Below are 25649 nucleotides of genomic sequence, written 5' to 3' on the forward strand. Positions count from 1 at the left end.
AAGGGAAATCAGTATATAACTTCACACAACTTGACCAATTACAGCTATATTGTAATATAATGTACTGGATCTGGAGGCAGTAAAGTGAAGTGAAATGGATGGGGTAATCAATTCTCTGCAAATCCTCTTTTAAGATGCTTAGGCCTGTATACTTACACATCAATTAGAAGAAGGTACTTTTCGTTTTTTGGGAAATTAGGGGGTAACATCGTTTGATACCAAAGATCTGTTGGCAACAGGTAGTGAAACATGAGATATACATTTGATTTTGCATGGTATGATTTGATCTGCCAGTCTGTAAAACTTCAGACTCACCAAATTCTGCTACCCTCAGGGTCCCACGCTGCATGGTTGGCATTTGGAATTCTTGTAGCATGTCTTCAAGATTTTTGATGTCATGAAGAACCAGGAGCTCTAAAACAAAACTTCTTTATCAATTAAAATCAGAGGTTGACCCGTTTATGGTAAAGATTCATGAACCTGAGTATTGGTCAGTTACAAAGAGTATCTTCATAGTAGTGGTACTTTTTGCATTCCTTCACCTGAGCCTCTATCACCACTGAGTGTGAACAAAGGTGTTCCAGGTCCTGTTAAGAAACAATCAGCACACACAATATGGTATAACATAACGTAGGCTAATTGTTCACCACATAACCTCAGGTACTAACTGACCTGGAGGTCAGAGGTCAGAACTGAGACTGTGGCTATGTCCCAAATTGCACCTTATTCCCTATGGGCCCTGGTCAAAAGTAGTGCACTACATAGGGAATAGGATGTTATTTGGGACACTTTGTATCACTCATTGATATTGCGAACAACAGTTATTTTTGTGCGTTGATCATGGATGGGTTAGTGCTCAGGGTGTGAATGGGGAATGGGGTAACTGACCATAGCAGTCCATGCGGTAGTAAGAGGCATCGTAGCTGAAGTAGGCTGAGTTGTACTGACACCTGTCCTTATACAGGCCACAGGTGAGGCACTGGGGAGCAGAGTGGCTGCTTCCGATCATAACACTGACAAACAGAAAAACAAACACAGGTTCATACGAGTTAACATCTCTGTCTGAATGATGAACGATTTAACATCCCTTCATGATTTATTTGGTATTCAGGATTATGAATTTAGAGAAACCACTTGAATTGAAATATCCATGGGGGGTTATGAGAAACACATTAAAGACAATGTGGTCATAGTGATAGATAAATAGTCGGTTTACTCTATTTTGTTATCTAATTAAGTGAAATGGATTTTCACTTACATAGCGCCTTTGGTGAGTTTAGAAATGTAGATGACCTCCCATTTGCCTGAGGTAATGGGTGTTGCCTTGCCCTTTGGAATGATATACTTCCATAGGTATTGAATTCTGATATTGCTAACATTTAGTAGACTGGAATCAATCATTCAAATCTGCACATTTGAATGAATACCAGCCCTAGTCTTTCTTATTTGTTCATATTGCTAAAAGAAAAAAAGAAGTTTATTTTAATACATTTATCAAGACAAAATATCCTATTAGCCTATACAGTTTCAGAATGATTCACACAGCAACATTCCTGGTGTTAATGTTGGAAAACACATGGTTCTCTGTTCTCTGAGTGCTGTTGTTTACCAAGGAGCCCACCCACAGAGTCTGGGGTGAGGTGACAACTACCTGGTTCTCATTCCAGTTGTTTCCGTCAAAGTCATACATCTGTAAAAGGACATGGTTCTGCTTCCTCTTGGTCCACTGAACATCTCATCCGTCATCCATGTGACTGATCTCAAATAGTGATCACTGGGAGAAAAACAACACAAAGCGACCGGTTTATATCACACTTTTTACATGTGAATAGCTATGATGATACTTTACTATTTCAACCGAAATCAATGTATATGAAAGTATGACATGATACTGTACCCTGCACCAATGGAATCTGGCACCACCACCTGTGTCCACCACAAACAGCTTTGCCTTAGAATTTGTTGAGCCAGAAGATAGGAGATAACATGAATAACAAAAATGATGAGCATTCTTTCAGGGTACAAAACATATAATTCACATACTGTATTTACTGTGTACAATGTACAACACACACATAATGTGTGATCATGGTATATATTTGACCTATTACCTGCTATCTGTGGTATATCTCTCATTCATACCATGCTTTAAAAAGGGCACATATTACAACATCCCACCTTAGGGTATGGGACAACCACTGTTCTGGGGTATTGTTCATATCCATACAAAGAGTTCTCGATCGTGTGGACCTCTGTGTCATTAAACCCAGCCAGATACTTTCCAGTTGGTGACCACCATATTGCCTCATTCGATGAGAAAACCTCCTCTGAAAAAAGTGGAAGAAATCAAGTTACTCAAAAGCCTTGTGTGTGATGAAACCCACCTCGTCCCTTCCCTCTAAAATGGGTCAATGTTACTCAGTACTCACCCTCATATGCCCAGTCAGGGGCACCGTTAACAATCTGATGATCCTCTCCATTATGGATCACTTGCATTGCTTTAGCAGTGCTGTTGGGTTTCAAATAAATGTTGGCATTCCAGACGTAAGCCTGACAGAGAGAACAGCTGTCAAGTTAATGTCAGCATTCCATTCTCTTTAGTTTATACTAGAGATCCCCTACTGGGATTTCCTCCACAGTGGTTTTAATGCCCTGGAATCCTACTCCAGATTATTTGGGTTGGTGCAGCAGCTATTCCCAACATTTTTTGCATGTTTATCTCTCAGGACCATTGCCCATACTTGACATGGGAGAGAGAGAGCACATCTGGTGTTTGGGTTAAAGATAAGATGCGCCTTTGGCATCAGGATATCAGGGCCTGCTCAGAGAAAGCAATTGTAAGCAAAGCCTCAGTAGAGTAAGGGCCTACTGCTCCATATGATGTCATAGTCTGGTCAGCTTACTGATGTTAGTCAGTAGAGCAAAGTTTTATCGAAGTGTATGAAAGTGTATTCTTATGTGTGTGTGGTGCGGGGAATGAAAATGGAAATGCACGTTTCTGAGAACCGGAGGAAACGCCATAAGAGAACTGGAGGAATATCCATAAGAGAACCGGAGGAAACTCCATAAGAGAACCGGAGGAAACTCCATAAGAGAACCGGAGGAAACTCCATGAGAGAAGTGGAGGAAACTCCATAAGAGAAGTAGAGGAAACTCCATAAGAGAAGCAGAGGAAACTCAATAAGAGAAGCAGAGGAAACTCCATATCAAGGGAAATTTATTCATTTTATGAATAAGTCCAAAGACCACCCACTATATCTTAGCTAACCCTTTACGGGTGGTAGACTGTAACACATTACACTATACCTCAGTTAACCCTTTATGGGCGGTAGACTAAATGTTGGGTTAAGTTCTAAGTTTCTATGCACTTGACAGAGCGAAGGACGTAAGTGAAGCCCATCTGATGATAATTATGATTTTGTTCAATTTATTGAACAGAGTGGAGTAATGGATCTCTAAAAAGTCCACATTGGTAGTTAAAGTGAAGGATTACATTGAAACTTTAGCTGGAGGAAACTCCAACATGGTTGCTGAAGTGAAAGATTAAATTGAAGCCTTAGCGGGGAGGAAACTCCATCTGTAGCTCATTGCTATGAGCAGGGGGTGATAGACTTTGGAGAAGCCCCAATCTAATGATGACTCTGTTCAATTTATTGAACTGAGTGGAGTGATGGATCTCTAAAAAGTCCAAATATGTAGTTAAAGTGAAGGGTTTAACTGAAACGTTCGCTGGAGGAAACTCCAACATGGTTGCTGAAGTGAAATATTAAATTGACGCCTTAGCGGGGAGGAAATTTCATATGTAGCTCATTTATGAGCTGAATAGCACGGTTGCTAGGGTGAAAACTGTGGTTGAAGCCTTAGCTGGAGGAATTGTTGCATTTCCATTGTTGTTTTCATTGCACTTGCAATCCGTAACATCTATGAATCACATTATTATTATGAATAGTCTTAACGTCAAATGGGAGAACCAAGGACACAGGTGGTTCCTAATGTTATGCGATTCTCGCTAGTGTTTACAGAACAACTGGTTCTGAGAGATTAGGATCAGGACCTGCAATTGTAACAGTAAGCAACTGTAACAAAATGGATGACTGCAGTGTAGCTGTTATTATGTATACATGTTGCATGGATTGCTAAGGCATAAGAATATGAAAGTGTGTATTCTTATTTTAAATGTATGTAGTTCTGTACCTGTCTATTAATGTTATGTATTATGTCATGTTATGTAGTTCTGTCCTTCAGCTGTAATTGACTATTAATGTTATGTATTATGTCATGTTTTATGTTTTGTGTGGACCCAGTGTCACGATCGTCGGGTACAGAGGACCAAGGCGCAGCGTGGAAGGTGAACATATTTTATTAATTTGAATGATAACACGAACAAAAACAACAAACGATAACGTGACGTCCAAAGGTGCAAAACACAAACCTATACAGGAACAAGATCCCACAAATACTGTGGAAAAACAGACTGTTTAAATATGGTTCCCAATCAGAGACAACCAGCAACAGCTGACACTCGTTGCCTCTGATTGAGAACCACTCTGGCCAACATAGAAACACAATAACTAGAACACCCTAGAAACACAAAACTAGAACACCACAAAGAACACTCACACCCTGGCTCAACATACAAGCGTCCCCAGAGCCAGGGCGTGACAGTACCCTCCCCCAAAGGCGCAGACTCCGACCGCGCCAACAGAACACCACAGGGGAGGGACCGGGTGGGCACTCCGCCTTGGCGGCGGATCCGACTCCGGGCATGATCCCCACTCCCTCTCTAACCCCCCACAGTACCCCTGGTCCGGTCTGGCCCTGCTGGCCGGAGCTGGACTCAACACTGGTGGAGCGGATTGCACTAGCTCCAGCGTGGAGCAGCTGACCGGTGCCGGACCAGGCACCGGTGGAACAGGCACAAGCTGTGCCGGACTGACGACGCACACCACTGGCTTGGTGTGGGGAGCAGGAACAGGCCGAGCCGGGCTGGCGACGCGCACCATTGGCTTGGTGCGGGGAGCAGGAACAGGCCGGGCCGGGCTGGTGACGCGCACCATTGGCCTGGTGCGGGGAGCAGGAACGGACCGGGCCAGGCTGGCGACGCACACCATTGGCTTGGTGCGGGGAGCAGGAACAGGCCGGGCCGGGCTGGCGACGCGCACCATTGGCTTGGTGCGGGGAGCAGGAACAGGCCGGGCCGGGCTGGCGACGCGCACCATAGGCTTGGTGCGGGGAGCAGGAACAGGCCGGGCCGGGCTGCGACGCGCACCATTGGCTTGGTGCGGGGAGCAGGAACAGGCCGGGCCGGGCTGGCGACGCGCACCATAGGCTTGGTGCGGGGAGCAGGAACAGGCCGGGCTGGGCTGGCGACGCGCACCATTGGCTTGGTGCGGGGAGCAGGAACAGGCCGGGCCGGGCTGGCGACGCACACCATAGGCTTGGTGCGGGGAGCAGGAACAGGCCGGACTGGGTTGGCGACGCGCACCACAGGCTCGGTGCGAGGGACAGGAACAGGCCGGACCGTACTGGGGACACACACCACTGGCCCCACGCGGGGATCAGGAACGGGCCGGACCGGACTGGTAACACACCCCAGTACCTCTCGCCGTGCCTCTACACTTTCCTTCCCCTTTGTGACCAGCAACCCCCGTAACCTGGCGGCCTCCTCTGCCAACCCACTGGACCGCTCTATCGCGGCCTCCTGCTGCCCCGTCGTCCACGGCGTGAGCCCCCCCCTAAAACATTTCTGGGCGGCTCTCCTCTTGGACCAGGCCTCCATGTCTCTAGCCAGACACTCACTCCACTGCTTCAAAGTCCAACCTCTCTGCTCTTCACTTGACTTGGCCCAGTCGAGACTCTTACTCCACTGCTCCAAAGTCCAACCTCTCTGCTCTTAACTTGGCTTGACCCAGTCGAGGTTGCAACGGAGATCCGCTAGAGATTCCCCTGGCGATGGCTCCTGGACACGCTGCTTGGTCCAGTTTTGGTGGGATCTTCTGTCACGATCGTCAGGTACAGAGGACCAAGGCGCAGCGTGGAAGGTGAACATATTTTATTAATTTGAATGATAACACGAACAAAAACAACAAACGATAACATGACATCCAACGGTACAAACCCATACAGGAACAAGATCCCACAAATACTGTGGAAAAACAGACTGTTTAAATATGGTTCCCAATCAGAGACAACCAGCAACAGCTGACACTCGTTGCCTCTGATTGAGAACCACTCTGGCCAACATAGAAACACAATAACTAGAACACCCTAGAAACACAAAACTAGAACAACACAAAGAACACTCACACCCTGGCTCAACATACAAGCGTCCCCAGAGCCAGGGCGTGACACCCAGGAAGAGTAGCTGCAGCTTTGGCTGTAGCTAATGGGAATAAAAATCAAAAAACGAAATAATTTCAAATAGAACATATGTTATATTCTGATTTCTCAAATTGTTCTGTTGTTGTTTGATATTGTCCATGGATAGACTTCACTTTGTATTTTATAGTGTATACACATTGTCAGAACGCTGAGTGTGGATGTGGTGCAGGGAATCAAGCGCAGGAACAAGGGTGTTCGTCAACAGACTTTAGTAATCCAAAATAGTAACTCCAAACAGGTGAAGAGCCAACCCAACCGGGAGGCATGAACAAATTACGCACACACACAACAGTGCGTAAAACAAGAAAAGGCGCACGCAGTGCGGACTCTCGACACAAACAACACGAGAGAGAAAAACCATCAACAGCAACAGCTGACATAACAATCACACATAACACCTGCCCCCAACACACGATAACTAAATAGGAAACAAAATCAAACACTAACAAGGGACAGGTGTACAAACAGACAAAACCAAACAAACATGAAACATCGAACGGTGGCAGCTAGTACTCCGGGGACGACGACCGCCGAAGCCTGCCCGAACAAGGAGGAGGAGCAGCCTCGGCCGAAACCGTGACAGTACCCCCCCCTTGACGCGCGGCTCCAGCCGTGCGCCGATCCCGGCCTCGGGGACGACCAGGACGACGCGGAGCAGGGCGCGTAGGATGACCCCGATGGAACTCGGTCAGCAGGGACTGGTCTAATATGTCCCTCCTCGGCACCCAGCACCGCTCCTCCGGGCCGTACCCCTCCCACTCCACGAGATATTGAAGACCCCCCATCCGGCGTCTCGAATCAAGGATGGACCTCACAGTGTACGCCGGAGCCCCCTCGATGTCCAACGGGGGCGGAGGAGTCTCTTCTATCTCATAGTCCTGGAGTGGACCAGCTACCACCGGCCTGAGGAGAGACACATGGAACGAGGGGTTAATATTCCTGTAATCAATAGGCAGTTCTAACCTGTAACACACCTCGTTCAACCTCCTCAGGACTTTGAATGGCCCCACAAACCGCCGACCCAGCTTCCGGCAGGGCAGGCGGAGGGGCAGGTTTCTGGTCGAGAGCCAGACTCGATCTCCAGGTGCGTACACAGGCCCCTCACTGCGGTGGAGATCGGCGCTCGTCTTATGCCGACGGATGGCCCGCTGCAGATGAACGTGGGCAGCGTTCCATGTCTCCTCCGAGCGCCGCACCCACTCATCCACCGCAGGGGCCTCGATCTGGCTCTCGTGCCAAGGTGCCAGAACCGGCTGGTACCCTAACACACACTGGAAAGGGGTTAGTTGGGTGGAGGAGTGGCGGAGAGAGTTCTGTGCCATCTCGGCCCAAGGAACGTATCTCGCCCACTCCTCCGGCCGGCCCTGGCAATAAGACCTCAGAAACCTACCCACATCCTGGTTAACACGTTCAACCTGCCCATTACTCTCCGGGTGGTAACCCGAGGTAAGGCTCACCGAAACCCCCAACCGTTCCATAAACGCTCTCCACACTCTGGAGGTGAACTGGGGGCCTCGATCAGACACTATATCCTCGGGTACCCCGTAATGCCGGAAGACATGGGTAAACAGAGCCTCAGCGGTCTGTAGGGCAGTAGGTAGACCCGGCATGGGAAGGAGACGACAGGCCTTCGAGAACCGATCCACAACGACCAGGATGGTAGTATTCCCCTGTGAGGGGGGAAGGTCTGTAACAAAATCCACCGAGAGGTGGGACCAGGGTCGTTGTGGAACGGGCAGGGGTTGTAGCTTACCCCTGGGCAAATGTCTGGGCGCCTTACACTGGGCACACACCGAACAGGAGGAGACATAAATCCTCACATCCCTGGCTAACGTTGGCCACCAGTACTTAGTGCTAAGGCAGTGAACTGTCCGGCCGATACCTGGATGTCCAGAGGAGGGGGACGTATGAGCCCAATAAATGAGGCGATCGCGTACCTCGAGCGGAACGTACGTCCGACCCACTGGACACTGTGGAGGACTTGGGTCGGTGCGTAACGCCCGCTCGATCTCGGCATCGACCTCCCATACCACCGGTGCAACCAGACAAGACTTTGGTAGTATGGGAGTGGGCTCAACGGACCTCTCCTCCGTGTCATACCGCCGAGACAGGGCATCTGCCTTCCCGTTCTGGGACCCAGGGATGTAAGTGATTTTAAACACAAACCGGGCTAGAAACATAGTCCAGCAGGCCTGGCGAGGATTCAGTCTCCTAGCTGCCTGGATGTATTCCAGGTTACGGTGGTCAGTTAGAATGAGGAAAGGGTGTTGAGCCCCCTCAAGCCAATGCCTCCACACCTTTAGGGCCTGTACCACGGCTAACAGCTCCCTGTCCCCTACGTCATAATTCCGCTCCGCCGGACTAAGCTTCTTAGAATAAAAAGCACAGGGGCGGAGTTTAGGTGGTGTGCCAGACCGTTGTGAGAGAACGGCCCCAATACCGGCCTCGGACGCGTCTACCTCTACCTGGAAAGGTAAAGCGGGATCCGGATGCGCCAACACCGGCGCTGAGGTAAACAGGTCCTTCAGTTTCCCAAAAGCCCTGTCCGCCTCAGCTGACCACCGCAAGCGCACCGGACCCCCCTTCAACAGAGACGTTATGGGAGCTGCCACCTGTCCAAAACCCCGGATAAACCTCCAGTAATAATTCGCAAAACCCAAGAACTGTTGCACCTCTTTCACAGTGGTTGGGGTTTGCCAATTACGCACAGCTAACACCCGGTCAACCTCCATCTTCACCCCTGACGCAGACAACTGATAACCCAAAAAGGAGACCGACTTCTGAAAGAACAGACATTTCTCTGCCTTGACATATAGGTCATGCTCCAACAGCCTCCTCAACACTCGGCGCACCAGGGCTACATGCTCTGCTCGGGTAGAACTGTACACCAGAATATCGTCTATGTACACGACTACTCCCTGTCCCTGCATGTCCCGGAAAATCTCATCGACGAAGGATTGGAAGACTGAGGGAGCATTCATTAACCCATATGGCATGACGAGATACTCGTAATGTCCGGAGGTCGTGCTAAACGCTGTCTTCCATTCATCGCCCTCTCTAATGCGCACCAAGTTATATGCGCTCCTGAGATCCAATTTTGTGAAGAACTGAGCACCGTGTAATGACTCCGTCATAGTCGCAATCAGAGGGAGTGGATAGCTGTACTTCACCGTAATCTGATTGAGACCGCGGTAATCAATACACGGGCGCAGACCTCCATTTTTTTTCTTCACAAAAAAGAAGCTTGAGGAAGCGGGTGAAGTGGAGGCCCGTATGTATCCCTGTCTCAGAGACTCGGCGATGTAAGTTTCCATTGCCTTCCTCTCCTCTTGAGACAAGGGATACACATGGCTCCGCGGGAGGGCTGCTCCTGACTGGAGATCTATCGCACAATCCCCCTGTCTATGAGGCGGCAGCTGCGCCGCCCTAGTCTTACTAAACACCAGTTTCAAATCCTCATACTCGGGGGGAATATGCAGTGCTGGCATTAGATTCGGACTTTCCACCGAGGTCGCCCCTATGGAAACACCCAGACACTGCCCCTCACACTGAGCAGACCACCCTTTAAGAGCTTTCTCTCGCCACGAAATAGTAGGGTCATGGGTAATCAACCAGGGAAGCCCCAGCACCACCGGATACGCAGGAGAGTCAATCAGATAGAGCTGAATCGTCTCCTCATGACCCCCCTGCGCCACCATCTTAAGGGGCGCTGTGACCTCCCTAATCAAACCAGATCCTAACGGACGGCTATCTAGGGCATGTACAGGGAAAGGCTTATCAACGGGAAGGAGAGGAATCCCTAACTCTACACAGAACTGGCGATCTACAAAATTCCCAGCTGCGCCTGAATCTACTAGCGCCTTATGCTGGGAACGAGGTGCAACCTGTGGAAAACAAACAGGCAAGGTTATGTGAACGACAGAAAGCTCTGGGTAAGTAGGGCGCCTACTCACCTGGGGGGACTCCCCAATGCGTGGCCTGCCTTCACCTCCACCGGGGGACCTTCCCCAACACCTAGCCGCGGTGTGCCCTCCACGGCCACAGTTAGTGCAGGGAACGGCCCCCCTCAGGTTCCTACTCCTCCGTTCTCTAGCGCCAGCACCTCCGAGCTCCATAGGGCTCGGCTCGGAGGTGCTGGAGGGTGAAATGGGCGACCCCCACCCGGGACGTCCACGGGTGGCGAGCAGGGTGTCCAGCCGAATGGCCATGCCGACCAGTTGGTCAAACGACAACGTGGTATCCCTGCACGCCAACTCTCTCTGGACGTCCTCCCGGAGGCTGCAGCGGAAGTGGTCTATGAGGGCCCGCTCATTCCACCCTGCATCTGCCGCTAGAGTCCGGAACTCCAGAGCAAAATCCTGGGCGCTCCTCATCCCCTGTCGGAGGTAGAACAGACGCTCCCCCGCCGCCTTCCCTTCTGGTGGATGGTCAAACACGGCACGGAAGCGGCGGGAGAACTCCGCATAGGTAATGGTAGCGGCGTCCATTCTCCTCCATTCGGCGTTGGCCCACTCCAACGCCTTGCCGGTGAGACAGGAGATGAGGGCGGAGACGCTCTCGTGTCCCAAGGGCGCCGGGTGTACGGTGGCGAGGTAGAGCTCCACTTGCAGCAGGAACCCTTGACACCCGGCAGCGGAGCCGTCGTACGCCCTCGGGAGCGAGAGCCGAATCCCACTGGTTTCCGGAAGGTGGACAGGAGGACTGACCGATGGGGATGGTCCGGTAGGTGGGGGCGTGGGTACCCCGCTGCTTTCCCATCGGTGGAGAGTGTTCATCACCCGATCCAGGGCGTGACCGATCTGGTTGATCCTGTCCTCCTGCCCACGAAGACGGTCCTCCATGATCTCTGTTGGCGCGGTTGCTCCTGCTGATTCCATGGTGTGATGTGTGATTCTGTCAGAACGCTGAGTGTGGATGTGGTGCAGGGAATCAAGCGCAGGAAGAAGGGTGTTCGTCAACAGACTTTAGTAATCCAAAATAGTAACTCCAAACAGGTGAAGAGCCAACCCAACCGGGAGGCATGAACAAATTACGCACACACACAACAGTGCGTAAAACAAGAAAAGGCGCACGCAGTGCGGACTCTCGACACAAACAACACGAGAGAGAAAAACCATCAACAGCAACAGCTGACATAACAATCACACATAACACCTGCCCCCAACACACGATAACTAAATAGGAAACAAAATCAAACACTAACAAGGGACAGGTGTACAAACAGACAAAACCAAACAAACATGAAACATCGAACGGTGGCAGCTAGTACTCCGGGGACGACGACCGCCGAAGCCTGCCCGAACAAGGAGGAGGAGCAGCCTCGGCCGAAACCGTGACACACATGACTTTGTACACCTTGACTCAGTCCCAAATGGCACCCTATTCCCTACATACATTCCCTATGGGCCCTGGTTAAAATGAGTGCACTAAATAGGGAATAGGGTACCATTTGGGACACATTACTAGATAGTGAATCAGACTGTTTTTTAATTACTCACCAGTTTGTTTCCTGTTGGCGCCCAGGAAAAGTATTGCACAACTTGTGGAATGTTCATAGGATTGATAAATGTTCTGGGGAAAAAAAGATGGAAACATCAGGGCCTTGTTTCCAAGAGCCTTCATTAGTAACGTTGCTCTTAAAAACCTTTCCACATCTAGGAGTGATCCAGACCACTCATAGAGCAGCCAATAGCATTGTTAGATGCTTTTTGGCCTTTTCTACCCACTGTATTCACAGAAGATATCCGCTAAACATAGAATCAAGATGTTTAGGCTAGGTATCTGTTTGACTTTGACTGCAGGATCAGAACGAAGTTGACTACAAATACAAAGTATTTGCAATTGTTACAAACAAGTGAAAGATAAAACAATGCTTCAAATAAAAACTGAGATGACTGCATTAAAAGATCAATAGGAGTACAAAACACTGGGAACACCTGCTCTTTCCATGACATAGACTGACCAGGTGCAATCTATGATCCCTTATTGATGTCACTTGTTACATTTTAGTCATTTAGCAGATGCTCTTATCCAGAGCAACTTACAGTAGTGAATGCATACATTTTCATACTGGTCCCCTGTGGGAATCGAACCCACAACACTGCCGTTTCAAGTACCATGCTCTACCAACTGAGCCACACTGGACCACATCCCCTTCAATCAGTGTAGATGAAGGGGAGGAGACAAGTTAAAGAAGGATTTTTAAGCCTTGAGACAGTTGAGAAATGGATTGTGTATATGTGCCATTCAGAGGGTGAATGGGCAAGACAAAATATTTAAATGCCTTTGGACGGTGTATGGTAGTAGGTGCCAGGCGCACCGGTTTGAATGTGTCAAGAACTGCAGCACTGATGGGTTTTTCACAATCAACAGTTTCTTGTGTGTATCAACAATGGTCCACCACTCAAAGGACATCCAGCCACCTTGAAACAACTGTGGCCTACAATTTCCGCTCCCCCATGGAAATCGAATTAACATAATAAACAAATAAAATAAAAATCAAATCAAATCACATTTTATTTGTCACATACACGTGTTTAGCAGATGTTATTTTTTTATAGCGAAATGCTTGTGCTTCTAGCTCCAACTGCAGTAATATCTAACAAGTAATATCTGACAATTTCACAACATATACCCAATACACACAAAACTAGTAAGGAATGGGATTTAAGAATATATACTGTACATATATGGACAAGCAATGACAGAGCGGCATGGACTAAGATACAGTAGAATATTATAGAATAGAATGCAGTATATACATATGAGATGAGTAGTGCAAGATATGTAAACATTATTAAAGTGACTAGTGTTCCATTTTTAAAGTGGCCAGTGATTTCAATAAGCAGCAGCAGCCTCTAATGGGCGGCAGGTGGCTTAGTGGTTAAGAGCATAGTGCCAGTAACCGAAAGGTCGCTGGTTCTAATCCCCGAGCTGACTAGGTGAAAAATCTGTCGATGTGCCCTTGAGCAAGACACTTAACCCTAATTGCTCCTGTAAGTCGCTCTGGATAAGAGCGTCTGCTAAATGACCAAAAAAACAAAACAAAAACTAATGTGCTAGTGATGGCTATTTAACAGTCTGATGGCTTGAGATAGAAGCTGTTTTTCATTCTCTCGGTCCCAGCTTTGATGCACATGTACTGACCTCGCCTTCTGGATGATAGCGGGGTGAACAGGCAGTGGCTCGGGTGGTTGATGTCCTTGATGATCTTTTTGGCCTTCCTGTGTCATCGGGTGCTGTATATGTCTTGGAGGGCGGGTAGTTTGCCCCCGGTAATGCGTTCGGCAGACCGCACCACCCTCTGGAGAGCCCTGCGGTTGTGGGCGGTGCAGTTGCCATACCAGGCGGTGATACAGCCCGACAGGATGCTCTCAATTGTGCATCTGTAAAAGTTTGTGAGGGTTTTAGGTGCTAAGCCAAATTTCTTCAGCCTCCTGAGGTTGAAGAGGCTCTGTTGCGCCTTCTTCATCACACTGTCTGCGTGGGTGGACCATTTCAGTTTGTCGGTGATGTGTACGCCAAGGAACTTGAAGCTTTCCACCTTCTCCACTGCGGTCCCGCCGATGAGGATAGGGGGGTGCATCCTCTGCTGTTTCCTGAAGTCCACGATCATCTCCTTTGTTTTGCTAATGTTGAGTGAGAGGTTATTTTCCTGGCACCACACTCCCAGAGCCCTCACCTCCTCCCTGTAGGCGGTCTCGTCATTGTTGGTAATCAAGCCTACAACTGTTGTGTCGTCTGCAAACTTGATGATTGAGTTGGAGGAGTGCTTGGCCACGCAGTCATGGGTGAACAGGGAGTACAGGAGGGGTGTGAGCACGCACCCTTGTGGGGCCCCAGTGTTGAGGATCAGCGAAGTGGAGATGTTGTTTCCTACCTTCACCACATGGGGGCGGTCCGTCAGGAAGTCCAGGACCCAGTTGCACAGGGCGGGTTTCAGACCCAGGGCCTCAAGCTTAATGATGAGCTTGGAGGGTACTATGGTGTTGAATGCTGAGCTATAGTCAATGAACAGCATTCTTACATAGGTATTCCTCTTGTCCAGATGGGATAGGGCAGTGTGCAGTGTGATGGCGATTGCATCGTCTGTGGATCTATTGGGGCGGTATGCAAATTGGAGTGAGTCTAGGGTGACAGGTAAGGTAGAGGTGATATGATCCTTGACTAGTCTCTCAAAGCACTTCATGATGACAGAGGTGAGTGCTACAGGGCGATAGTCATTTAGTTCAGTTACCTTTGCTTTCTTGGGTACAGGAACAATGGTGGCCATCTTGAAGAATGTGGGAACAGCAGACTGGGAAAGGGAGAGATTGAATATGTCCGTAAACACACCAGCCAGCTGGTCTGCGCATGCTCTGAGGACGCGGCTAGGGATATATATATACATATTTTTATACCTTAAGGGGTCTTAAAATTCAAAATACTAAATAATCCTTTGTATGACCATCTTAAAACAATTCCATATGTTAGCTTAGAACCCTCGCCCCTCCCCCAGCTTAAACAGGGCTTAGACTCTAAAGGGTTTAAGGTTGAGCGTAGAAGGCTGATCTGAGAGCAGCATTGCTTTTCATTCGATCCTATAAGTATCGACCTACGGTCTAACGACGCACTTATTTGGGAAACACTCTTAAAAAGTTGGCTCATAAATAAAGATTAAACTGGTACGATCCATAGCCGTGGAAAGTAGGGGTGCTGAGAGTGCTGCATCACCCCCTGATAAATCAGAATAAAACATCTGATGTAACATGCGTTTACCAAAACACCAAGCAGATAGAACATTCGCTAAATGCGTTGTTGAGGTATATGTTGATACTGATAGTATTGAAAGAAAGTCAGTGCTGCACTCGGATCAGCTTTCTCAGATAAACAGATAAACATCCGCTCTTCCCTCTTGCTCAAGCTGATAACCCATGGAACACTCGAACGGCGAGAGACCAGTGGCCGAGCAGTGAAGGGTGTTGTGAGCGTATTCCACCCACACGAGTTGCTGGCTCCAGGTGGTGGGGTTGGTGGAGACGAGGCAACGAAGAGTCGTCTCCAGGTCCTGATTGGCTCGCTCCAACTGGCCCTTTAGATTGGGGGTGAAAACTGGAGGACAGGCTGGCCGATGCCCCAATGAGGGTGCAGAATGCCTTCCAGAACCGGGACGAGAACTGAGGACTGCTGTCGGAGACCATGTCCACCGGAAGTCAATGGATCCGGAAGATGTGCTGCACCATGAGCTGGGCCGTTTCCTTGGCTGAGGGTAACTTGGGAAGGGGAATCAAATGGGGCGGTTTTGGAAAAACTATCCACCACCGCGAGGATAGTGGTGTTGCCATCTGATGGAGTGAGACCCATGACGAAGTCCAGGGATAAATGGGACCATGTGCGGTGAGGAATGGGAAGAGGTTGAAGGAGGCCAGCCGTAGCTTGCCGCGGAGTCTTATTCTGGGCACACACGGTGCAGGCTGCGATGAATGCGGAGACGTCAGGAACCAAGGTGGGCCACCAAAAACTTTGTCATACAAAGCTACGGCTGGCCTCCTTCAACCTCTTCCCATTCCTCACCGCACCTGGTCCCATCTATCCTCCGGACCCGACAGGAAATAAAGCCGCCCCCGAGGCGGTGTAGAGCCCGGGAGAAGGTCGATTGTGCAGTCATAGGGCCGATGCGGAGGAAGCGAGATGGCACGGGCCTTGCTGAAAACCTCCCGGAGGGACTGGTATTCCGCGGGAACGGTAGAGAGGTCCGGGGCTTTTCCCAAGCCCGCAGGAAGACGTCCTGGGGTAGAATGCGCCGACCTCAGGCAATGAGCGTGGCAGAATGGGATCCAACCCTTGATCGAACCCACAGTCCAGTCAACAAGGGGATTGTGTCTCTGGAGTCATGAAAACCGCAACACAACGGGTACCTGAGGGGATTCGATAAGTAGAAACTGGATCAACTCGCTGTGGCTGCCTGACACTCGCACTCGATTTGGACAGGTCACCCCACAGCAGGATGGCATGGAGAGGGGTATGAGTAAGGGGAGCCTGGACATTCTCTGTAATGCCCACCAGCCTACTCATACCTCCTGATGAGCAAGGTATTTTTACAGGACAGGTAGAAATGTAATGACCTGTAGTCCCACAATACAGACAGCTCTTGGTATTCAGTCTGTGTAACCATTCGGCAGGAGACAATCTAGCTCTGCCAAGTTGCATAGGCTCCAGAGGAGGCGAGTCGGCAGACCTCGGTGATACCCAGGGGAACTCGGGTAACATCGGATTCTTTCGGCAATGTAGATGCCGAGGACTTCCGGGATTCCTCGAGGTGAGGTGAGATCCATGGACAAGCGAGGGTGAGTGGGAACAGACCTCCTCTCCCTCCTACATTCCTGTAGTCGCCCATCGATCCGGATGGTCAAGGTGATGAGAGAGTCGTGATCGATGGGCAGCTCCCGGGCTGCGAGCTCGTCTTTTACCTCCTCCGATAACCCGTGAAGAAATGTGTCGAACAGGGCTTCCGGGTTCCAGGCACTCCCGGCGGCCAACATGCGGAAATCGACCGCATAGTCTGCCACACTACGGGAGTCTTGGCATAGCTTCCGAGCAGCATCTCTCTCAGACAACAGAGAATCAAACACTTTCTTCACCTCCGCCATGAACTCCTCTAGACAGAAACACACCGTGGCTTGTTGCTCCCACACCGCCGTAACACAGGCAAGAGCCCTCCCGGACATCAGTGTTATACAGTGGGGAAAAAAAGTATTTAGTCAGCCACCAATTGTGCAAGTTCTCCAACTTAAAAAGATGAGAGAGGCCTGTAATTTTCATCATAGGTGCACGTCAACTATGACAGACAAATTGAGGAAAAAAAATCCAGAAAATCACATTGTAAGATTTTTAATGAATTTATTTGCAAATTATGGTGGAAAATAAGTATTTGGTCACCTACAAACAAGCAAGATTTCTGTCTCTCACAGACCTGTAACTTCTTCTTTAAGAGGCTCCTCTGTCCTCCACTCGTTACCTGTATTAATGGCACCTGTTTGAACTTGTTATCAGTATAAAAGACACCTGTCCACAACCTCAAACAGTCACACTCCAAACTCCACTATGGCCAAGACCAAAGAGCTGTCAAAGGACACCAGAAACAAAATTGCAGACCTGCACCAGGCTGGGAAGACTGAATCTGCAATAGGTAAGCAGCTTGGTTTGAAGAAATCAACTGTGGGAGCAATTATTAGGAAATGGAAGACATACAAGACCACTGATAATCTCCCTCGATCTGGGGCTCCACGCAAGATCTCACCCCGTGGGGTCAAAATGATCACAAGAACGGTGAGCAAAAATCCCAGAACCACACGGGGGGACCTAGTGAATGACCTGCAGAGAGCTGGGACCAAAGTAACAAAGCCTACCATCAGTAACACACTACGCCGCCAGGGAGTCAAATCCTGCAGTGCCAGATGTGTCCCCCTGCTTAAGCCAGTACATGTCCAGGCCCGTCTGAAGTTTGCTAGAGTGCATTTGGATGATCCAGAAGAGGATTGGGAGAATGTCAGATGAAACCAAAATATAACTTTTTGGTAAAAACTCAACTCGTCGTGTTTGGAGGACAAAGAATGCTGAGTTGCATCCAAAGAACACCATACCTACTGTGAAGCATGGGGGTGGAAACATCATGCTTTGGGGCTGTTTTTCTGCAAAGGGACCAGGACGACTGATCCGTGTAAATGAAAGAATGAATGGGGCCATGTATCGTGAGATTTTGAGTGAAAACCTCCTTCCATCAGCAAGGGCATTGAAGATGAAACGTGGTTGGGTCTTTCAGCATGACAATGATCCCAAACACACCGCCCGGGCAACGAAGGAGTGGCTTCGTAAGAAGCATTTCAAGGTCCTGGAGTGGCCTAGCCAGTCTCCAGATCTCAACCCCATAGAAAATCTTTGGAGGGAGTTGAAAGTCTGTGTTGCCCAGTGACAGCCCCAAAACATCACTGCTCTAGAGGAGATCTGCATGGAGGAATGGGCCAAAATACCAGCAACAGTGTATGAAAACCTTGTGAAGACTTAGAGAAAACGTTTGACCTGTGTCATTGCCAACAAAGGGTATATAACAAAGTATTGAGAAACTTTTTGTTATTGACCAAATACTTATTTTCCACCATAATTTGCTAATAAATTCATTAAAAATCCTACAATGTGATTTTCTGGATTTCTTTTTCTCATTTTGTCTGTCATAGATGACGTGTACCTATGATGAAAATTACAGGCCTCTCTCATCTTTTTAAGTGGGAGAACTTGCACAATTGGTGGCTGACTAAATACTTTTTTTCCCCACTGTATGTACGGTACCTTCAAGAGGTCAGAGGGAAAAGAAGAGGGCTGTAGCTCGAAGATGAGGGAGCACTGGGAGAGAAACGCCCGACAGGTCCCTGAATCTCCAGCGAAGCGTTCCAGAGGAGGTAAGCAGGGTTCTCGGGAAGCCGGGGTGGGCTGGGGGGACGAGCTGCTGACAGCGGGGTTACTGAGAGGCTGGGAGGTTACGGTAGTGGCTGGCTGTCTAATAGACAATCCGTGGGCTTGCTCCAGCACACTATGGAATGCACGGTCGTGGCGTTCCGTCAAAGTCTGGAATCCTTCCATAAGGTTGTGAAGTAACTCCTCGTGTCTTCCAATGGTGGCTCCGTGGGAGTAGACGGTGTCGCAGTGCCGGTCCGAGTCTGCTGGGTCAATCATGGCCAGTTCATACTATCAGGACTCAGGATAAGACCCAGATGCAGACAGTTCGAATCACAGATGTTTATTACAAAACAGGGAGCAGGCAAACGACAGGTCAAGGGCAGGCAGAGATCAGTAATCCAGGGCAGTGTCAGTAAGGTACAGAACGGCAGGCAGGCTCAGGGTCAGGGCAGGCAGCATGGTCAAAACTGTGAGGACTAGAAAACAGTGACTATAGAAACTCGAAAACGGTAAGAACACGCTGGCAGGACTTGACGGGACAAGACGAACTGGCAACAGACAAACAGAAAACGCAGGTATAAAAACACAGGAGATAATGGAGACAAATGGGAGACACCTGGTCAGGGGTGGAGACAAGCTCAAGACAGGTGAAACAGATCAGGGTTTGACATTGATTCTATGTTTAGCGGAGAACTTCTGTTCATAAAGTGACGCTTTAGGGAAAAAAACTCATCTAAACATGCACTTAGCTGTTCTACGAGTGGTCTGAAGCCAGTTGGTAAATAATTAGCGTTTTCAAGTAATACTTTAGTAATTATGGTTTTGTGAAACAACTCTGAGATTTAACGATGCTCCTACGAAGGTTCCAACTATGAACTTTGCCTCAAGATGCTTTTGGAAAAGCCCAGGGCCCGGTTTAGTGTGTTGTTAAACCATGCATCGATACTGATAGGATTGAAAGAAAAGCAGTGCAGCTTTCGGATCAGTTTTCTCCATTTAAATCTTACCATAACATTATAATTATTCCACAATACTGACGACGGATCAGCTACTAAAGCGATATTACCACCTATGGCTGGAAATATTGATGCGGTTTATTATGCTTACCCAATAATGCACTAAATCACAAATTGGGCACATCATTGCGCTGTTGTTATACATCATGAAATACACTACATGACCAAAAGTATGTGGACACCCGGTCGTCGAACATCTCATTCCAAAATCATGGGCATTAATATGGAGTTGGTACCCCCTTTGATGCTATATTCTGGGAAGGCTTTCCACTAGATGTTGGAACATTGCTGCAGGGGACTTGCTTCCATTCAGCCACAAGAGCATTATTGAGGTCGGGCACGGATGTTGGGCGATTAGGCCTGGCTCGCAGTCGACGTTCCAATTCATCCCAAAGGTGTTTGATGGGATTGAGGTCAGGGCTCTGTGCAGGCCAGTCAAATTCTTCCACACCAATCTTGACAAACCATTTCTGTATGGACCTCGCTTTGTGCACGGGGGCATTGTCATGCTGAAACAGGAAAGGGCCTTCCCCAAACTGTTGCCACAAAGTTGGAAGCACAGAATTGTCTAGAATGTCATTGTATGCTGTAGCGTTAAGATTTCCCTTCACTGGAACTAAGGGGCCTAGCTCGAACCATGAAAAACAGCCCCAGACCATTATTCCTCCTCCACCAAACTTTCCAGTTGGCACTATGGCAGGTAGCGTTCTTGTGGCATCTGCCAAACCCAGATTTGTCCGTCGGACTGCCAGATGGTGAAGCATGATTCATCACTCCAGAGAATGCGTTTCCACTGCTCCAGAGTGCAATGGCGGTGAGCTTTACACCACTCCAGCCGACGCTTAGCATTGTAGCCTATATATATTTTAATGCATTCATCTTTCATTTTAATCATATTTTATCCTTCACTTTAATGTAACAATTGCAAAGACTTTGTCAACTTTGTATTTGCATTCAACTTCGTTGTGAAGTGCCCTGAGCATTTCCTGACCATGTGACCTGACCAGGAAAAACCCTGGGTCGTACCCCTAACAACAGGGCCACTTGCAATTCATTCAGAAGGTCCTGTTTGATCATGATCAGTGGATCGCACAGAAAACAAGATCGTGTCATCTCTCAGCGAGGACCATTTTCTGTACCATATCTGGAGGGGCAATACCACCCCCATCTGCGGTCACAATGAGACAGATAAACTTCTTCATTCAATGTTTAACGGAGATCTAAAGTGACGCAGAAGGGCAAAAAAGCATCTAACAACGCACTTAGCCTGTTCTATGAGTGGTCTGAGGCATTCGGTAAATAACAAGCGTTTTCAAGTACAACTTTAGTAACGATTGTTTTGGAAAACAGCTCAGAGATTTATTGATGCTCCTACGGAAGTTCTAACGATGAATTTAGTCTTAAGATGCTTTTGGGAAATTGTGCCCTGGTCTTCAGTGAAAGAGTTGATGTTGAGTCTGGCTATTCATTACCAGTAACATCATTTAAATAGAGATGCTTTATCACTGGGAAAACAGAGATGTACTTACGAACTCTCATATTCATAGATGGAGTAAGATGCTGTGAGTGAATGTCTCCATTGCTGTAAACACATTATACAGTAAATCAGTGTTGTGTTAGGCCTGTATTGAAAAAGACACACCATCATCAAACTATAAACAACCTTTCAATATATTACCTTGGAGTACTTGCTCTCAAAGCAGATATATTTCCCTTCAGCAGAAATGACATAGTCTGTGGCATCCACTTGTTCCTATGACATAAACATTTTAAATATACTATGGGTGATTAAAATGAACTTTGCATGAAAAACATATTTAAAATGTTTTGTTGCTAATATACACTACCGGTCAAAAGTTTTAGAACACCTACTCATTCAAGGGTTTTTGTTTATTTTTACTATTTTCTACATTGTAGAATAATAGTGAAGACATCAAAACTATGAAATAACACATATGGAATCATGTAGTAACCAAAAAGGTGTTAAACAAATCAAAAAACATTTGATAGAGATTGTTCAAATAGCCACCCTTTGTCTTGACGCAGCTTTGCACACTCTTGGCATTCTCTCAACCAGCTTCATGAGGTAGTCACCTGGAATGCATTTCAATTAACAGGTGTGCCTTCTTAAAAGTTAATTTGTGGAATTTATTTCCTTCTTAATGCGTTTGAGCCAATCAGTTGTGTTGTGACAAGTTAGGGGGGGTATACAGATGATAGCCCTATTTGGTAAAAGACCAAGTCCATATAATGGCAAGAACAGGTCAAATAAGCAAAGAGAAATTACAGTCCATCATTTCTTTAAGACATGAAGGTCAGTCAATACGGAACATTTCAAGAGCTTTGAAAGTTTCTTCAAGTGCAGTCGCAAAAACCATCAAGCGCTATGATGAAACTGGCTCTCATGAGGACTGCCACAGGAATGGAAGACCCAGTTACCTCTGCTGCAGAGGATAAGTTCATTAGAGTTACCAGACTCAGAAATTGTTGCCCAAATAAATGCTTCACAGAGTTCAAGTAACAGACACATCTCAACATCAACTGTTCAGAGGAGACTGTGGGAATCAGGCTTCATGGTTGAATTGTTGCAAAGAAACCACTACTAAAGGACACCAATAAGAAGAAGAGACTTGCTTGGGCCAAGAAACACGAGCAATGGACATTAGACTGGTGGAAATTTGTCCTTTGGTCTGGAGTCCAAATTTGAGATTTTTGCATATGTGGGAAGTCCTAAAAGACTGTTGGAAAAGCATTCCAGGTGAAGCTGGTTGAGAGAATGCCTAGATAATGCCATGTCAGTGCAAAGCTGTCATCAAGGCAAATGGTGGTGTCACGACTTCCGCCAAGGCTGCCCCCCCTCCTGGTTCGGACAGGCTTCGGCGTTCGTCGTCACCGGAGTACTAGCTACTGCTGATCCCATTCTCATCACTCCACTTGTCATGTCTTGTCAATCACACACACCTGGTGCTCATTCCCCTAATTAGTATGTGTATAAGTGTTCCCTATGTTCCCCTTGTCTTTGTGAGTGATTGTTTGTTGTGAGAGCGTGTAGCTCGGTTGAGCTACTATTCACTGTGTTTATGCCAAGGTGGATGTTTTCCATTGTAATAGTTTCGTTTGACGCTTGGGGCGTTTGATTTATGTAAATGGTATAAACTCTGGACTTCGGTATTTTACCTCCTGCGCCTGACTCCTTCATTCACACCTCGTCACAGAATCACTCACCTGTTCTGATATGGAGTCAGCAGGAGAAGACCGCATGCCTGGAGTTGTGGCAAGGGTCCAGGAGCATTCCTCGATGATGGCCAGCTTGGGGGAAGCGATGGATTGGGTTCTTCAGGTGGTAGAACGCCTGGAGAGGAGAGGATCCGATCTATCGAGACCAGCTGGTCAACCGGATCCAGCCATCTACACCCCAGCCCCTGGAGGGATCCAGATATCCCGGACACCGGCGTTTGATGGGACGACAGCGCGATGTAAGGGATTCCTACTCCAACTGGAGTTGTATTTCTCCAGCATCAGGCCGGAGCCCCGGGAGCGGGAGAAGGTATCCGTCCTCGTTTCCTGCTTTTGTGGGAGAGCCCTAGAGTGGGCCAACGCGGTGTGGAATGAGGGAGGTACCGTGTTAGAGGACTACGGGGAGTTTGCTCGCCTCGTTAGGGCCGTTTTTTATCACCCGCCTGAGGGTCGAGAGGCGGGCGAACGACTGGTTCACCTGAGGCAGGGGATGAGGACCGCTCAGGACTACGCGCTGGAATTCCGGACGCTGGCAGCGGGGTCCGGGTGGAACGAGTGGGCCCTAATCGACCATTTCTGGTGCCACCTAAGGGAGGATGTCCGACGGGTGCTAGCTTGCCGGGATGCCATGCTATCGTTCTCCCAACTGGTGGACATGGCCATCCGGCTGGACAATCTGCTAGCAGCCAGAGGACGTCCTGGTAGGGGTCTGCCCGTTCCCACTTCGGACGACTCTGACCCTGAGCAGATGGAGCTGGAGGGAGCCGCTGGTCGAGAGAGAGCAGGAGGACAGCGACAGTGCCACTCTGGTGGCACGAAGGGACAATCCACCTCACGTCGCAGTAAACATTATTTTGAGTCTGGAGGCGGTAGGCAGGGTACTCACGCGTCACCCCAGGTAATGAACACCCAAATGTGTTCAGAGCCCTTTGCGGCGCACTGTACTTTATCTATCTCCTTTCCCGATCACTTGGTAGGTTCCCAGTGTCAATTCAGGCGCAGCAGGGAATTTTATGGACAGGGCATTTGCACGCCGTCAAGGCATTTCATTGGTTCCCCTAACCATTCCACTCCCCAGCAGAGCACTTGATAGTCGACAATTAGGGTCCGGGTTGGTTAAGGAAGTTACTGTACCAGTCACCATGATTACGCAGGAGACGCATGTTGAGCAGATCACCTTTATGATTATTGAGTCTCCTGCTTACCCTGTAGTCTTGGGTATACCGTGGTTAGCTCTTCACAACCCCAATTTCTCATGGCCGCAGAGGGTTCTTACAGGGAGGTCGCGTGAGTGTCCGGGTAGGGGTCTAGGTGTTTCCGTTGGTGCGACCATGGTGGAAAGTCCAGACGGTACCCCCACCGTGCGCATTCCCCCCGAATACCATGATCTGGCGCTCGCGTTTTCCAAGACGCAAGCGACTAAATTACCACCTCATCAGGAGGGGGATTGCGCGATAATCCTTCGGGTAGACGCTGTACCTCTCAGGAGTCATGTGTATCCCTTGTCACAGGCTGAAACGGAGGCTATGGAAACATACGTCACCGAGTCCCTGCGCCAGGGGTATATGCGTCCCTCCACTTCACCTGCCTCCTCGAGTTTCTTCTTTGTGAAGAAGAAAGATGGCGGTTTACGCCTGTGCATTGATTATCGACCACTGAATAATGTGACGGTACGATTTAGTTATCCTCTTCCCCTCATTCATTCAGTGATTGAGTCAATGCATGGGGCCCGCTTTTCACCAAATTCGACCTCAGGAGTGCCTACAACCTGGTGCGTATTCGGGAAGGGGATGAGTGGAAAACAGCATTCAGCACAACCTCGGGGCATTATGAATACCTGGTGATGCCCTACGGTTTGATGAATGCTCGATCCGTTTTCCAGTCCTTTGTGAACGAGGTGTTTCGGGACATGCTTGGTCGCGGTGTGGTGGTCTACATCGATGACATCCTGGTGTATTCCGCTACGCGCGCCGAGCATGTGTCCCTGGTTCGCAAGGTACTGGTCCGACTGCTGGAGAATGATCTTTATGCCAAGGCAGAGAAGTGTGAGTTTTTCCAGCAGTCAATCTCCTTCCTCGGATATCGCATTACCACCACAGGTGTGGAGATGGAGGGAGACCGCATTGAAGCCGTGCGTAATTGGCCGACTCCAACCACGGTAAAGGAGGTGCAGCGCTTCCTTGGCTTTGCCAACTACTATCGAAGGTTTATTCGGGGCTTTGGCAAGGTCGCAGCTCCCATTACCTCCTTGTTGAAGGGTGGGCCGTCCCGGCTCCGCTGGTCTGCTGAGGCTGATTTGGCCTTCAGTAGATTGCAGGGTTTGTTCATCTCAGCCCTGGTACTGGCTCACCCCGATCCATCACTACCATTTGTAGTGGAGGTGGATGCATCCGAGGTAGGGATAGGAGTTGTCTTATCCCAACGCTCGGACACGCCACCCAAGCTGTGCCTTCTTTTCTAAGAAGCTCAGCTCGGCGGAGCAGAACTACAGCGTTGGTGATCGGGAGCTGCTGGCTGTTGTCCGAGCTTTGACGGTTTGGAGACATTGGCTCAAAGGTGCAAAACACCCTTTCCTCGTCTGGA

At 48.7% G+C, this 25649-nt stretch overlaps 1 pseudogene across 1 annotated transcript in view; it reads right to left on the reverse strand.

Moving 5' to 3' along the window:
- LOC311129323 (dipeptidyl peptidase 4-like) overlaps positions 1–25649 on the reverse strand; it is a 36791-nt pseudogene that overhangs the window by 3413 nt on the left and 7729 nt on the right. The window contains exons 5-16 of the transcript in view: positions 21508–21582; positions 21359–21411; positions 11880–11952; positions 2430–2550; positions 2179–2327; positions 1898–1926; positions 1652–1774; positions 1259–1372; positions 889–1058; positions 543–587; positions 316–414; positions 157–226 (exon numbers count right to left, since the gene is read on the reverse strand). The product of the transcript in view is annotated as a dipeptidyl peptidase 4-like (transcript). The remainder of the gene's footprint in view (positions 1–156; positions 227–315; positions 415–542; positions 588–888; positions 1059–1258; positions 1373–1651; positions 1775–1897; positions 1927–2178; positions 2328–2429; positions 2551–11879; positions 11953–21358; positions 21412–21507; positions 21583–25649) is intronic.

This window comes from Coregonus lavaretus (genome assembly GCF_964263955.1).
Source record: "Coregonus lavaretus genome assembly, chromosome: 5".
NCBI classification, from domain to species: Eukaryota; Metazoa; Chordata; class Actinopteri; order Salmoniformes; family Salmonidae; genus Coregonus; species Coregonus lavaretus.